Below are 16,519 nucleotides of genomic sequence, written 5' to 3' on the forward strand. Positions count from 1 at the left end.
GATGAAAGGGACAACTTTAGAGCAACCTGCAAAGACTGGAAAGGCTAGTGTAAACTCAGGAAAATTGAAGTGAGTAGAACCAGGAGGATGACCACAACAGTGTAAAGAAAAGCAATTTGAAATGGCTTTTGTTGTTGTTATTCAGTCCTATCTGACTCTTCATGACCCCCATTTGGGGTTTTCTGGCAAAGATACTGGAGTGGTTAGCCATTTTTTTTTTCACTCCAGCTCATTTCACAGATGAGGAACTGAGGCAAATAAGGTTAAGTGATTTGCCCAGGGTCACAATCTAGTAAGTGTCTGAGGCCAGATTTGAAATCAGGAGGAAGAGTCTTCCTAAATCTCAGTCCAATGCTCTATCCACTGTGCCACCTAGCTGCCCACTGATAAATTCAATGTGCAACAGTGACTCCAATGGACTGGTGCTGATGTGTGCTTTTCACTTCCTGACATAGAGGTGATAGAGTAGAAGTGGAGGATGAGATGTACATTTTTTGGACATGGCCAATATGGGGATTTGTTTTGTTCAATGGTGTTCATTGCTGTAAGTTATGGGGTTTTTTTGTATTTGGATAGGAGAATTTGGAGGGGGATGGGCAAAAGGGCCTAATGGTAGGAATGTCAAAAATAGCATCAATGAAGCAGTTAAATTTATTATATATGTAAGCTAAGTTGAAAGAACTTATGCCTTCATATACTATCCTTTTTTTTTGCTTTTTTTTTGTATATGTAAAGGCTCATGCTGGTGTTTGTCAAATTTAGAATAATAAAAAATATAAATGTAAAAAGTTTTTATTACTTTTCTAGAAACTCTGAAGTGTTGGGATGAGCATTTTGATTTAGAAATGGTTAGAAGAAATTGAATACTTGTACTTCTGAGGTTAAATTATCAAGTATCTGAATCAAAGACAAAGTGTAATAGACTCATAAGTACCTCAGATTACTAAGGGCAAACTACATGTTTTTTAGAATGAGCTTACTTTGCTGTTGAGTCCAATGCCAGTTATAAGGTGCTATTTAGAGTGAATGCCATTAAGCCCTGGAGATAAGGAAGTTGGATCTGTTAAGAAATGAGAAAAGTTTTGATAATTCTGATGTGTAATTTCATTTTTCTGTCTTCTCTTGCAGTTAATTTTGACCATTTTCAAATATTGCGGGCCATTGGCAAAGGGAGCTTTGGAAAGGTAAGAATAATTGATTTTTGTGTCAATTCAACCAAATGGCCCATTGGGTTGCAGTAACAGGCATTTGTGGGTATTGACTGTTGGTCTGTGAATTTTCCACTAGACAAAGGGAGTTGGTTTTGCCGGTTTGGATCAGAAAGGCAGGTCTGAATGGCTTCCTCTGGTTGCTGTCTAACTTTGTTCCTTCAATTAAATCATTGCAAAAGGACTGGCTAAAAGTGGATTCTCTTTGTGGTAATTTGGGACTGCTAATGGAATTTCTTCCATAAGGGACTGAAGAGGGAAAAGGGGGAAAAAAGCAACAATAATCCAGAAGCAATTATCAGAAAAAAGGCAGCATGTAAAGCCTGGCTTTGTATGAATCATCCTATTTGGACAACTAAGATCTGGGATCTCCAATGAAATTCTACCAGAATTACGGAAGAAAACAATGAAGAAGTAGAGGAGAAGTATCATAATGGAAGATGGATATGCTGGTATTTTGTCCCCAAGGGCTCTATCCAATAATTCAGCATCGTTAATGCATAGAACATTATGTTAGGCACTTGGGGAGGCTCAAACTCAATTCAATTTCAGCTCAGCAATCATTTATTGTACAGTTTACAACAAAAAACCCAGTTCCTGGCCTCAGGGAGCCTTCATGGAGCTTACAGTTTAGCTGTCTCTGTTGCTACTTGTTCAGAATTTTTCCATATGGAATGAAAATTGGGGTCCTAATGGGATGAAATGAATGTGTATGTCCCAAGGAACTGAACAAAAACAGCTTAGTCAGTTTTGAAATGTGTGCATTTGAATTGGATATCTGATTTTTTCCTGATTTTGAAAACTCTCATGATGTTCACATATTTTTTTAACTGCACATAAAACTAAAACAGTAAAACTGAGATATGGCAGGATCCTCCCCTTCAGTGACAAATAGTAACTTAAAAATGTGTGTCACCAATGAATATGAATGAACAACTTCAAGCTTTGTCCTTGTGAACACCCAAAGCATAAGTGGAAGCATCGAATTGCCAAATGATTTGGCCAAGGCCTGCGGCAGTGTGTGATGGTCAGTGGAGAAAGCTTCTGAACTTGGAGTTAGGAGACCTAGGTTGATGTACTAGCTGACACAACTACTATGATCTCAGACGATTCATCTAAGTTGTTTCAGAGTCTCAGTTTACTCATCTGTGAAGTTGGTATAATTATAATTGTACTATCTTTATCACCAAGTTGTGAAGAAAATGCTTAAGGACCCTAGTAATGGGAATTGTTATTGTTAATCAAGGGAAAAGTCCTTGAATTCTATGTAAGTCATACAATCTTAGATGTGGAGGGACTTTAGAAATCATTTAGTCCAACCCTTTACCCAGCATGGGAATTTTCTCTATGGCTTCCTAGTCAGAATGCTTCCTGGGAGAACAGAGATTTCACTATCTCACAATGTAGCCATGTCTATTTCTTACTTCTTTAGGGGGTTCTGGATCAGTTTGAATGTATTGCATTGCATATCTGGGCACACACCAAGATAGGTGACTTCTCAACAGATGTGGGAAGAGTATGTATGATATAGTAATAAAATACAGTGACTGAATATAGGAGACCTTTGTAGTTGCCTCTTTCTGATCATATGCTACCTTACTCCTTAAATCACTATCCACGAGCAAAACATAGCCTCTTGGAATTTCAATTTCCCCAATAATGTGGGGATAATAACATATATACTACTTACTTTACAGGATCACAGATTCATATTTAGAAGGAGCCTTAGCAGTCATGTAGTCTAATCTCTTCATTTTATAAATGAGAAAACTGAGGTCCAAAGAAGTTAAATGACTTTCCCACATTATCTTTTACGGAATATTAGACTCTCATGGGGATGGGTCAGAACACTGCAAAGACCTCAGAGCTGAGATTCAAATCCAAGTCATCTGGCTCCAGAGCCACCCTTTCCACTATACTATACTGGTTCTTAGGGGCAATATGTTTTCTAAACCTTAAATTGCTATAGAAATGTGGATTGTGCTTATTATTTGTTATCTGATGGGGGGAAGACTTTTGACATTTGCCCATAGAGGAAGATTTTTTTTGTTTATTTTTGTTTCATTTTTTTGTTTGTTTGTTTTGGATTCTATTTAAGCATGCTGGAAAGACAATCTGGCCTGGTGAATATAAAGCCACCTTTGGACTTGGGAAGACCTGAGTTCAAGTCCTGTTTATTATCAAATGAGATAATGTTTGTAAAGTACTTAGCACAGTATCTGGCACATAGTAGGACACTTATATGGCCATGAATTTGTTTCATTATCCTTATGTTTGTGTTAATTTGCCTTTACACATCAATATCCATCCATCGATAATATCAGTCTATAGTTCACTCATTTTGCTCTATCACTCTCCTGTAAACTAACACCCCTTTCAATCCAAATTTCCTAACTACAGGATGGCAAATTTAGAGGTGAAAGGGACTTAGATGCCATCTTCTCTTACCCTCTTATAAAAATGAGGAATTGAGATCTAGGAAGGTTAAATTAATTTTCTAAGTTCCTAATGAAAGTAGCAGATTCAGGATTCAAGGTTGTCTGACTCTAAAACACTTTTTCCATTTTATCACACCATTTCCCCATCAGATTTTTATTTTTCTTCAAAACCCAAACCAGAGTTTTTCTTTATTTTTTTCCACTTAATGGTATTTTTTCCAATTATAGGAAAGGCTAATTTTAACATTCACTTTTATAAGCTTTTGAGTTCCAATTTTTTTCTCCTTCCCTCCCCCCTCCCCAAGATAGCTAGCAATTTGATATAGGTTATAGATGCACAATCATGTTAGTCATGTTGTAAAAGAAGAATCAGAACAAAATGGAAAAACCACAAGAAAGAAAAACAAAAAAGTGAGAATAGCATGCTTCACTCTGCATTCAGACTCCATGGTTCATTCTCTGGATGTGGATAGTATTTTCCATCATAAGTCTTTTGGAATTGTCTAAGATCACTGTATTGCTGAGAAGTGCTAAGTCTATCAGAGCTGATCATCCCACAATGTTGCTGTTACTGTGTGCAATATTCTCCTGGCTCTGCTCACTTCACTTAGCATCAGTTCATGTAAGTCTTTTCAGGTTTTTCTGAAATCTGCCTGCTCATCATTTCTTATAACACAATAGTATTCCATTACATTCATATACCACAATTTGTTCAGCCATTCCCCAATTGATGGGCATCCCTTCAATTTCCAATTCTTTGCCACCACAAAAAGAGCCACTATAAATATTTTTGTACATGTGGGTCCTTTTCCGTTTTTTATGATCTCTTTGGGATAAAGACCCAATAGTGCTATCAGAGGGTATGCATGGTTTTTTAGCATTTTGTACTAGTTCCAAATTGCTCTCCATAATGGTTGGATCAGTTCACAACTCCATGAACAATGAATTAGTGTTCAAATTTTCCCATGTCTTCTCCAACATTTATCATTTTCCTTTTCTGTCATATTAGCCAACCTCATAAGTGTGAGGTGGTACCTTAGATTTATTTTAATTTACATTTCTCTAATAACTTCCCCAGCAAATTCTACTAATTTTCCAAGGAGATTCTGTTGCAACAATTCAGCTAGCAGCTGCTGTGGGGATGAAAAACCAACGCAAGCCCAACAAGAAGAGTGCTACAAGCACAGATTCTTTTGATCTGCTTTACTAAGGAAAGCAATGTTAAGGGGTTAACAATCTTACTTTAATCCAACATACAAATATCATTCACTAAGCTCAGGGGGCAAAGCCAGCACCCTGAACTTCAGAGCAAATACAAATTACAAATATACATTTATAAACAGACCAAATACAATTCATAGATGCCAAGGACCCATCAACATCTGAGTTCAGCCTGGAGCTGGACAATGGCCGGCCCAGAGTCATGCACCACTCCTGCTGTGGCTTGGCTCTGGTCTTAGCAACTCCCTTTAGTACCCTGGGGGCTTCACACCCACATCGGCTTAGCACCTAGTAGCTAGGTGTAGGGTTTGGGCCTACTTGGGAAGGAAGATATAATCAGACTTCCCTTCATTGGCCCCACCTGGAGCCTCACCTGAAGCCTATTCAAAGGGGGGGGGGGAAGATCTTCTCATTTACTGATTGCCTTAACTTTCGGCCACAAGATCTTTCATGTCCATTATATAGGCAACTTGTGTCTAAATAGGTACAACTCTTTTTCTCCTTTTTTTGTACAATAGAATCCCCCCAAAATGAACACATCACATTCGCAAAATACTTAACATAACATCTCATCATCAGAGTGGCCACATGGCTCACTTGTCGGCCCCTAGATCTTTGTATCCATTACATAGGTCAATGGGAAACTGGTGTCAATAATACCATAACAATAAAATAACACAAGGATAATACAAAATAAGTACACAGAACAATATCATCATTCCCCCCCTCGAATGAATGGGGCTCAAAATCTTGGGGTAAGGGACGAAGGTCTTGTTCTCCATAGCTTCTTCTTGCTGAAATTGGACGAAGACCTGTCCATGCCCCAAGAGGTCAAGAGTCGCAATTGAGAGGTCAGTTCTTCAGCAAGCTGGCAGGAATTCCTGTTCCAGTCCCCCCTTCCAAGTCCTGAGGGGTGGCTGGGCAATAACGCCAACAGGATGGGGTCCCTGGGGGTCCAAGGCACTTCCCCCACCCCACCATAAACAAATCTACCCCTCCCTCCTGGGTCCCAAACAGGCTCAGGTGGAGGCAGCAAAGAGGCACACTTAGCTACTTGCTGAAAAGTTTCCATCTTGCCCCAGGGCTGAATTCCAAGGTCCTGGGTTCCTGGTTGTCTAGCTCCATCTGGCCTCTCCTGGCTTCTGCTGGAATGGTGATTGGGATGTAGGTGATTCTCCACGTTTGCGCTCACCTCACCAAAGTTGGCTGGAAGGCAGCTCACCACTCCCACCTTTCCAAAGTTCTCATACAGGTAGTCTTCTGCTCTGTCTGGGTCAATATATCGGCAGCCACCATCTGCTTCTTCTTTCTCCTCACCAGCCTCTCCTGCCAAATCTTCAGGAAGGCCATTCTCTGATTATCTTCCAGGGGCCCTGCTCTGGGCTCCTGTGAAACCACTTGCCTGTTCCCCTTCAGGCCTTTGTTGCTCCTGGGGCTCCATAGAACTATAGCCACCCCAAATACAAAGAGCAATCCAAAAACTGGGAAACATTCAACCAACCCAGTACCCCAAAATGCTATACTTTCCTTTTAAAATGCAGATCCTGCTGACTACGCCATTTGTAGTAACAATTTGGCTAGCTGCGGGGGTGAAGAACCAACACAGGTCCAACCACAAGAACACTGCAAGCACAGGTTCTTTTGATCTGCTTTATTAAGGAAAGCAACGTTAAGGGGTTAACAGTCTTACTTTAATCCAACATACAAATATCTTTCACTCAGCTCAGGGGAAAAAGCCAGCACCCTGAACTTCAGAGCAAATACAAACAAATTACAAACATCCATTTATAAACAGACCAAATACAATTCATAGTTACCAAGGAACCATCAACATCTGAGTTCAGCCAGGAGCTCGACAATGGCGGGGCCAGAATAATGTGCCACTCCTGCTGTGGCTCAGAGCTCTCAGGGGAAAGGCCAACCTCTGGGTCTACATATCTTGTTCAGGGTCAAAGGTGAGTCATACATGCAACTCACCCATGTGACCTAAAAGCGTCACAAAAATGAGACTTAAATCCATGTGGTCTAAAAGCCTCAGATGTCACAAACATGTCACTCAAACCCATGTAAACTAGGCTTTCCCTTGAGGCAAGGAGGTCATCAAGGACTCCTAATTTAATCAAAGAAATAAAGGCCAAACTCTTCAAGTGCACTTGGTTGAATAAGTGCTAAGAGCCCATCTTGGTTGCCAATAAAGATTCCCACTATTTTTCTTGCTCAGTCTTTCCGTTATCATTTGGAGAGGAATGATAAAATATTTTTACATATTTATATCCCATATTCTGTGAAAATTCATGTATAAACCTAATGACATGTATTATGGCATTTGTCAAGCCCACTATTTGTTTTTAAATCATTATCCAGTATCCATTACTTACTTTTTCTTTTTTCTCTGGCCTATGATTTTATTTGTATAGGGAGCTCCTGTTAAAAGAATCCTCCCTGCCCATCCAAAATTGTTTTGTGATAGAGAGATATATAGTTATATTAGGAAGGCAGAATTTATGATTTCAAAGAGAATCTCATATGTGCCTAAAAGGTCCAGAACCGCAGGATATAAGGAATTCTCTAGGCAGAAGTCAGGAGAACTAAAGCATGTATTTACACTCCACAGTAACAAGCCCACAAACCAGCATCCCCATTTTGATATTTTCATCAAAAGCTTCCAGGCCCAATAAGTCCACCTCACAAGGGTAACCAGGAGGCCACAGAGAAGTGAGATAGTATAAGGCAAAATCGTATACATGCTTCCCCTCTACGGTAAGAAGATTACCCACTAGCCTCCAGTCAGCTCTGCTACCGGCAGCTCAGCTTCGGCTGTAGGCGTCTCTGGTTCCAACCGGAAAAGGAAGAGAGGATCTTCAAGCTGTCCTCTCCCCTCTTATAGAGTTTTTGACATCATCAAGCGCCGCCTGAATGACCAGGGCCGATTGGTTCTTGACTTGGCCCCTCCCCCTAGCGTAGACCAGGTTAACACACCTCCCCTCAGCGAGCCCCATGACTCATCACACAGGAAGTTCTCTGATTCCTGGCATGGTTGCTGGGCTTCCTGCCCCAGAAGAGCAAGCCCCAGTGTCCAGGGAAGCTCAATGAGGTAAGCTGAGTCATTCAAAGAAAACAAAGTCCATTCTGGTTACAATAGTCTTAAGAGATTTGTCTGGGGTCACTGAAAATTTAAATGACTTTCCCAGGATCATCCAGGCAGCATATCATGGTGGGGGAGGGGGAGGGAGAAGGGAGTAAGCATTTGCATAGTACCCACTATATTCCAGATACTGGGGTAAGTGTATTACAAATATTACCTAGTTTGATAATAACCAGGACTTGAATCCAGGTCTTCCCAAGTCCAAAGCTAGTTTCCTATCTGCTATTCCAGGATGTCTTTCTATCATACTTAGATAAAATGTTAAAAAAAAATCACCCTCCTTTGTGAGGAATTGCTACTACTGATTTATATAAAGATTTTCCATTTTTCTCACCTAAATACATTGCTTGCCACAGGCCTGGTCATAGACAGCATTCTAAAAAATGATATGTTTAAGATGAATTCAATAAACAAAATGGTATTGAGTATGTGCAAAGTACTGCAATTTTCAGTTGGCTTTCTTTCTTACACCAGTGACCTTGTAATTATAGGCTTACCCTGGCAGGATAAGCTACCTTCTTTCTCAGAATCTCCCTCCTAAGGTTCTTTTTATTCAGCTTATAGACTCTTTGACCATTTGTATCATAAAACAAATGAGACTGCCTGAGATGCTCTCACAGAGTTCTTAGAAATTAGCTCAAGGCATAGGGCTTTATTTATGAAATCAATTTTATGGCAACATATGAACAGTGTTTCATAATACTTGACAGTATTCCCTACATGTCATGTTCCGTTGTGGGTAGCAGCATGTTGAGGGTGATTTTTCTTTGACAGCAAGGTAGCTACTTTAATCAGCCAAAAGGTACTGTGGTCAACAAGCGCTAGCTTGGCTGTCAGAAGGAAGCTTGTTAGGGAGGCCAATCCCTTTGCACAGCATCTGGTCTGCTCTTCTACTTCCTTTTTGAACTCACTAAGGCCTTGATTCTACTCTCTTAGAATCTTCAGCTCAGATTTGGCATCTGTGACATACTGAAAGAAAAGAAGAGTGCTGCATTGGAATCAGCAGGCCATGGTTCAAATCCCAGCTTTACCAGTCTCTACCAGAGTGACCTCAGGCAGGTCTAGTCAATAAATGTTCATCATGTGATTTCTATGTGCCATGTACTGAGTGGGGGAGGAGTAAAAAAGGCATAATATCTCTCCTCCAAAAGTTTTAACCTAACCTTTCTGGACCTCAGTTTCCTCATCTGTAAAGTGAGGAGACTTTTCTCTTCTGTAGCTAAAATTCATTTATGTTCTGAGATCCAATTTTAACATTTTAACATTCACAAATTTAACATTCCAATTTTAATATTCTGAGGATTTTAATGTTAGCAGAGAGTCTCTTAGTTTACAAAGGAGGAAACTCCAGTCTTGAGAGGCTAAGTGACTAACCAGGGGTGGGGAACCTCTGGCCTCAAGGCCACATGCAGTCCTCTAGGTCCTCAAGTGTGGCACTTCGACTGAATCCAAACTTCACAGGACAAAATCCCCATTTGTTCTGTGAAGTTTGGATTCATTCAACTTTTAACTGGGAATCTAGAGGGCTGCACGTGGCCAGGTTTCCCACCCCTGGGTCACCAACCCAATATCACACATAGGAAATGGAAGAACAAGGATTTGAATCCAGTTCTCACTCATATCCAAAGGTAAATGTATTTTGTTAATTTCATACTAAAGAATGTGAATTTGTGAAACACAGTCTGATTCGTCTATCTGACAACAGCAACAAGTCATATAGGACTCTTGTATCCAATTAAATTCTCTGAACAATCTATGTTATTCTGACGTCAGTCACATTTGAAAAATTGCTAGACAGTCTCCCGGCAAATTTCAGGGCTTAGTGTGACATATGTTCTTGTGGGGGAAAAAATAATAGCGTCATTCAGAAATGGAGGATTTGCCACCTCATTTGCCCAGCTTGAATCTTTTCACCCTTGGCAGCAATTTGTTATAAGTTCAAAGGCATCAGTCAGTTCTCTGTACATCTTTCCATTTAGTAGAAAACACGTCTCAAAAATAGAGCTACAGAATGATAGTTCTGGAAAAGAACTTAGATGTTATTTAGCCCAACTCTCGTTTTCCAGCAGAGGAAAATGAAGCCCCAAGAGAGGAAGTGATTTGCCTCAGGTTACAGAGCTCCTTCTTGAACTTATGTCTTCTGGCTTTATGTATCCATTCATTTGTTCAGTAAGCAGCCACTTAGTATTGACTGTGAGCAAAGCACTTTGCCAAAGATTGGGGAAGATCTAAAGCCCAACAAAACATGATCCGTTTCCAAAAAGGTCTTACAGTGCAGAAATGGTAAGAGTCCATGCTGGCAAGGGACATTGTAGTATACAAAACATTCTGATCATAACCATGTTGTGAGGTATGGAGTAAAAGTATTATGACCCCTATTCTTCAGATCAGGAAATTGAGGCTCAGATCAGTTAAATGTCCTGAATGTAATCACATAGTAAGTGGTAGAAGCAGTTCTTGAACTCAAACCTTCTTCCTCCAAGTCCAGTGTACTTTCCACTACAAAGCTGCATTCAAACAACTGTGATTTAAAGCAGAACATAATACATTCACAAGAAAGATAGAAAAGCTAAGAGAATTCATAAGATGGAAAGTTTCCCTTTATGAGCTGCTAAAATATAGTCAATTTCATGTTTTTGATTTCATTTGGATTCTTGCCATGGCAACCACTTTCTCTACTTGAAGAAAATATTCATGATGCATGACTGTGAGACTTGAGTAAACTAAAATTTTGCCTTCTTTCATTTTTTAATCCTCAATTAGTTTCCAAAATATTTATTGTCATCCTTCCTGTCATCCACCTTGGAACTGAAGTCACCAAGTATCAAGGTATATTGACTTGATTTACAGGATTTTATCAAGTTCTTTGCAGAATCTCTACATCATCGTCTGCAACAGATATCGGTAGTCTTACGTTATCGTGATCATTTATGAACACCGTTGTCACTGGCATAATGAAGTAAGAATGACCAACTGTCCCACAAAATGAGATTTCTTGTCACCTTTGGGCACACCATTATACAAACATTGCTAACTCTTTTATTTGTCTTACTAAAGAAAATCTGCAGCCCCTCTTTCCACTTAAGAGTAATTTTGTTTGTCTTCTGACTTAATTTATAGATTATGTTGTTATATGTTTGATAGGTCAACACAGCCAAGAGAATCACCGTTCAATACCAGACTTATGATGATGATCCTATGTTTATAGATACTTGTCCTTAGTTTATAACTTGGTCACTTAGCTCAAATGTAAAAAAATGGTCAAGGACTCAGGAAACCTCAGTTCTGTGCATAAAAGAAAAACATGGAAAGACTTGCACAACATAATGAAGAGCAAAATGAGCAGAACCAAGAGAACATTGTCTATACAGTAAAAACATTATTGTTTTAAGAATAACTTTAGGCAACTAAGTTATTTTGATCATAATAAATACCCAAATGACATATGAAGGAAGATGCTATCTGCACCCAAAGAAAGAATTCATAAATCAAAGTGTATACAGAATAATTTCACATACATTTATTTGTGTGTGAATGGTAGCCATCTCTAGGCTGGGGAGGAGGCAAGAATAATTTTGCTGATAATTTTGTTGCATGTTTGTGCATAATAAATTTGCAGTTTCATGTACAATCATCTTTTTATTTTACTAGGTTATGGAAATGTTTGTTTTATCCCACATAATAAACTTAAAAAAGAGTTCAATTTTAAAGTAAGGGAAGAGGGACAATTCTAGAAACATCTGATATAAAAAAGGAATCAATAAAACTTATTTTATAAAAACAATGATGTAAGCCTTCACACTAACTTCTCTGACTCCCACATGGAACTCAGAGGCCTGTGGCTCCATTTGTTACATATTAGAGTGCACAACATAGGATGACACAGACCATATCTTCTGTGCCTTTAGATTATCTAATTCTGGAGCCTCTGCCTCATGATTATCATGCCCTTTGCTATTATTAGTCTTCATTTTTGCTGAAAGTGGTATCTTCCCTTCTCAAAATTTCTTATAGCACTCTTCTTTACTCTTATCTTTGGCCTTATAACAAACCTACTAAATCCGAGTAGGCTATGGATTGTTGAATAAGTTTGTCTCAAACCATTTCCAGTAAAAAGGTAAAAATTAAGCCTTAGTGTAGGGACTTTATTATTTTTCATCTTTTTTTATTGCCAGAACTTAGCATAGTGCCTTACATTTAATAGCTACTTAATAAGTGTCTATTGTATTTACTCCCCTTCTTTGCCTTGCTACTGAAGCCACTTCCCAAATCCTACACCCCACCTTTGTCACCTTGCCCCTCAAGGTTCAGAGGGCCTTAGAGCTTGTGATCAAGGAAGACTATAGGATCAGGATATTACTTACACTAGTTCAGTTACATTGAAAGTTAAATAAGTAATTGTTGGCTGGCCTGATAACCCAGCACTTGTTTCTTGAATTGTTACTATGGAAAATATTTTTTAAAACCTGCCTTCTGAGCTCTTGGAATGAGTACTCCTGAATGAGGAGAGGCAAGGCTTCTGCCATCTCCTGGTTGTAAGGGAATCAGAGGAAAGACATTCCTGCTGATCTCAAACTAAACATTGTTACCCTAGTTGAAAGAGCTCTGTAGCACTCCAGCTGAAAAGAGCATGATAACACTCCAGATGAAGAGACAGTGCAATACTACCCACCCAAGCCAGTGGCTAAAGGTGGAAAAAGGTTGTAGCTGCCCATTGGGAAGCAAGAAAAGTAGAATGATGCTTTCAACAGATCCAGCATATCCTTTAACATTTTAAAAAAATATTTATTTTATTCTGAACTTAAGAAATAAAACAAGCATTTCCATAACATAGTAGAATAGTGGAAAAAAAAGATCGCACATGAAACTGCAAATCTATTATGTATAACTTGCTATTCCTTTTAAATATATCATAATATGTAATGTAACTTTCCCCCCTTTTTTCTTCTCTCTCCCCCTCTACCATTAGACACCAATGTGTGTGTGTGTGTGTGTGTGTGTGTGTGTACATAAAATCATTCTTCTCTGGATGCAGATAGTATCTTCCTTCATACATCCTTCATAGTTAATTTGGGTATTTATAATAGTCAAAATGACTTAGTTACCTAAAGTTGTGCAGCTTGGTGGCACAGTGAGTAGAGCACCGGCCCTGGAGTCAGGAGGACCTGAGTTTAAATCTGACCTCAGACACTTGCCATACTTACTAGCTGTGTGACCTTGGGCAAGTCACTTAACCCAAATTGCCCTGCCTTCCCCCTCTAAAAAACAAACAAAGACCAAAACATTATTTTGTTACTGTATACAGTGTTCTTTTGGTTCTCCAAATTTTAGTCTTCATTAATAAACAAGCATGTCCTGAGAAGAGCCTGCATAGTGGACTGCCCAGCCCAGTCCAGTAACCAATATTCAGCAGCTGCCTAGCCCATCCAGTAACAGTAGAGCCTAGTGAGGATCCAGCATAGGCACTCTGATTTTCTTCACCCAACCCAGGAACAAATTAGCCTGTCCAGCCAAAATACCATGCCCTGGGAGAAGCAAGCCCAGCTGAGCTACTAGTTTATCAGAGACCCTATGCCCTGAGAAGATCCTCCTCAATTGTTAAGATTCTCCACAGAAAGAAAGGACATCAAGACCCTGTAGTTTCAGAGCTATGAATGTCTCACTGCCCTCATACTTTAAGCTCATACCTACTCTTGGATTCAGTATATTTGTGGGACCATGTACCATTGGTGTTGGGGAAAATGCTTTGTAACTATTGGTCTTGCTACGATATTTGAGTAAATATCATTGTTAAGAAATAAAACAAACATAAAAACTTCTTGGGATATCATCTCTTAAAAAAGAGAAGATGAACTAGTTGAGGTCTGGGACCCTTTGCATTCTGAATTCATATATCCAATATCTAGGACAGTGCCTTTCAGTACAATAGTTTGAGAAGCCAAATAATTTAGCTATACTGGACCTGAAAAACCAACCAAGTGTGGCATTTTTAGAAGCATCACATTTGGAGGGACATTTCGATGGTCCCAACATATATCTAAAATGTACAGGGAGTGGCAATGTCCAGTATATTTACTGGAATATTCTGATATCTCCTCTTGGTTTTGTTCTTGTTAAATGAATGCAATTAGGTGCATTTCATTTCAAATTGATCAGTAATTCTGGACTGAAGCTATTATTTCAAAATGGATATTGTTTGGAACAGAATAAAGAAAATGATCCTCTCAATTATGAATAATTTTTTCCTTTACCCTATGTCTCAGACAAAGTTTCCTATCGTAAGCCTGTTAAGACTTCAAGAAAGAATTCTGACTTTTGAACAAAAGCAATGATCTTGGTTATCAGAAAGAGCAAATGTAAATTCAGAAAGATCTAATTTTACTTTCTCATTAGGAATGGTTGAGTGAATACCCAACAAGGATTTAGTAAACATTTAGTATTTGTAAGACATTGTACTGATTGCTAGGTTTACAAAGATAAAGGGAAAAAGTAGATTCTGTCATTAAGGAAATAATTATCTAAAACTCTTTTGAGCTCCTTTGGGCTCTTTTTGCAGTTAGTCTATGCAGGTAATGAAAAGGATTATTTTCCCCATTACACAAATGATGAAACTGAGACTCATAAAGGTCAAGCATCTTGCTTTCCTTCACACAGCTAGAAAGTTTCAGATGAGGATGAGAACTTAGAAATCTTGACTGAATTCAGTGGCTTCTCATTCTGTTCTTCTTGCTTTTATTTTGTTTTGGAAGCAGCATGGCATACAGGAGAGTGGAAAAGAAGCACTGAACTCAGAGTCAGAAGCAGATTTGCATCTTTCCCGTCAACATATAAGTTATAGATGTTAAGAATACATCACAACCTCTCTGAGCCTTAGTTTGAGGTCTGTAAAATGGAGATCATAATATCTCCATTACCAGCTTCATGTTGTCATTGTAAAGAAAACATTTTTTGTAAAATGCAAAACATACATATGAACTATGATCATTTCCCCTTATCTTATGGTTCTTTTTTTCTCTTTTTCTTTCTCTTTTTCTCTTCCCTCTCTTCCTCTATTTCTTACTCTCTTCGCTTTTGAATGTCACAGTAATCTAGGTATTTGCACCATCCATTTTTTTATCCACATGGTGTTGGTGGACTCAATAAAACTATTTCTTCTAAGGATAAGCAGACTTGGAAGGGTGCTTAGAGATAATTTTGCCAAACACTTCTGTTTTAAAACTGAAGAAATTGGGACAAAGGTTAAATCACTTGTTCAGGGTCATATGAGTATCAAATAGTAGAATAGGACTTCAAATTCAAGTCTTTTGAAATCTTAGTCCAGTGTGTCTTCCATTACCCTATAATGCTTTCACACTATATTTTGATGTTTCACAGTAACTAGTCCTGAGACTAATTATTACAAATTAGTTCTAAAACAGGGAACAAAATATATAGCTTCTATTTCCTACCCTGTTGCTTATGTCACTGAATTGTCCAACCTGTTTGAAAAATGTATTAGTAGGAAATGGTTGTGACTACATACAATGTGCATGCCTCCCCCAAACTGGTTTTGACGGAAGAAAAGAACCCCTGATCAGCCTTGCTTGCTTTTCTGAAGAAGAATCTGAGAAATGGCTCCATCTTTGTGCATGTGTCTTTTTCCTCAGTACCATAATCTCATCAGTTACAGACCTTAATGATTTTCCGGGGAATCAAGTTATATGACTAAGTACTCAATTTGTTTATCCCTGCCCACCTCCTTGGCTAGTGTCCAAAGTTACCAGTGGAACTTGGGTCCAAGATCGACAAATTCTATGCAGTTAATGAGCTGTAGCAAGTGCAGCTGGAAAATTAGTTGAATGTGATGCTAGATGTTTCATCTCTGAGCCCAAGTCTGCTTACTTAGGAACCCCTCTTCTGCATATCTCTTGTTGTCATTGTTTAGTCAATTACTTGTGTCTGACTCTTCTTGACCCCATTTAGGGTTTTCTTGGCAGAGATACTGGAGTAGTTTTCAGTTTCCTTCTCCATCTCATTTTACAAATGAGGAAACTGAGGCAAATAGGGTTAAATGAATTGCCCAAAAATCACAAAGCTAGTTAAGGTTCTGAGGCTGACTTTGAAATTGGATCCTCCTGACTTCAGGTCTAGGGCTCTGTCTTTCCTTAATTTTCCCCCAGTTAGCAATGATTTTCCCTTCCTCAGACTTTGAAGATATTATAAGGCTCAACTTTTAAATCTCAGCTATGTTTATATGGATCAGTTATTTTTGTATTCCATTCAGTTACCTGTAATGGGGTTAATTAGGTGGCGCAGTGGATAAAGCACTAGCTCTGGAATAAAAAAGACCCGAAATTAAATCCATCCTCAGACACTGACTAGCTGTGTGACCCTAGGCACGTCACTTAACCTCTGCCTCCGTTCCTCTGTTGTCAGGATCAAATTCGTGAAATGCTTTGCTAACCCTAAAGTGCTATGTAAATGCTAACTATCATTATGTGCAAGGATCTAGGGCTGCCAGGAGGACA

General features: G+C 38.9%; 1 protein-coding gene across 1 annotated transcript in view; it reads left to right on the plus strand.

Moving 5' to 3' along the window:
* Positions 1 to 1,133: 1,133 nt before the first annotated feature.
* STK32B (serine/threonine kinase 32B) overlaps positions 1,134 to 16,519 on the plus strand; it is a 311,999-nt gene continuing 296,613 nt past the window's right edge. The window contains exon 1 of the mRNA XM_036763960.1: positions 1,134 to 1,184. The gene's annotated coding sequence lies outside the window, so the exon portion shown is untranslated. The remainder of the gene's footprint in view (positions 1,185 to 16,519) is intronic.

This window comes from Trichosurus vulpecula, chromosome 6 (genome assembly GCF_011100635.1).
Source record: "Trichosurus vulpecula isolate mTriVul1 chromosome 6, mTriVul1.pri, whole genome shotgun sequence".
Classification (NCBI taxonomy): domain Eukaryota; kingdom Metazoa; phylum Chordata; class Mammalia; order Diprotodontia; family Phalangeridae; genus Trichosurus; species Trichosurus vulpecula.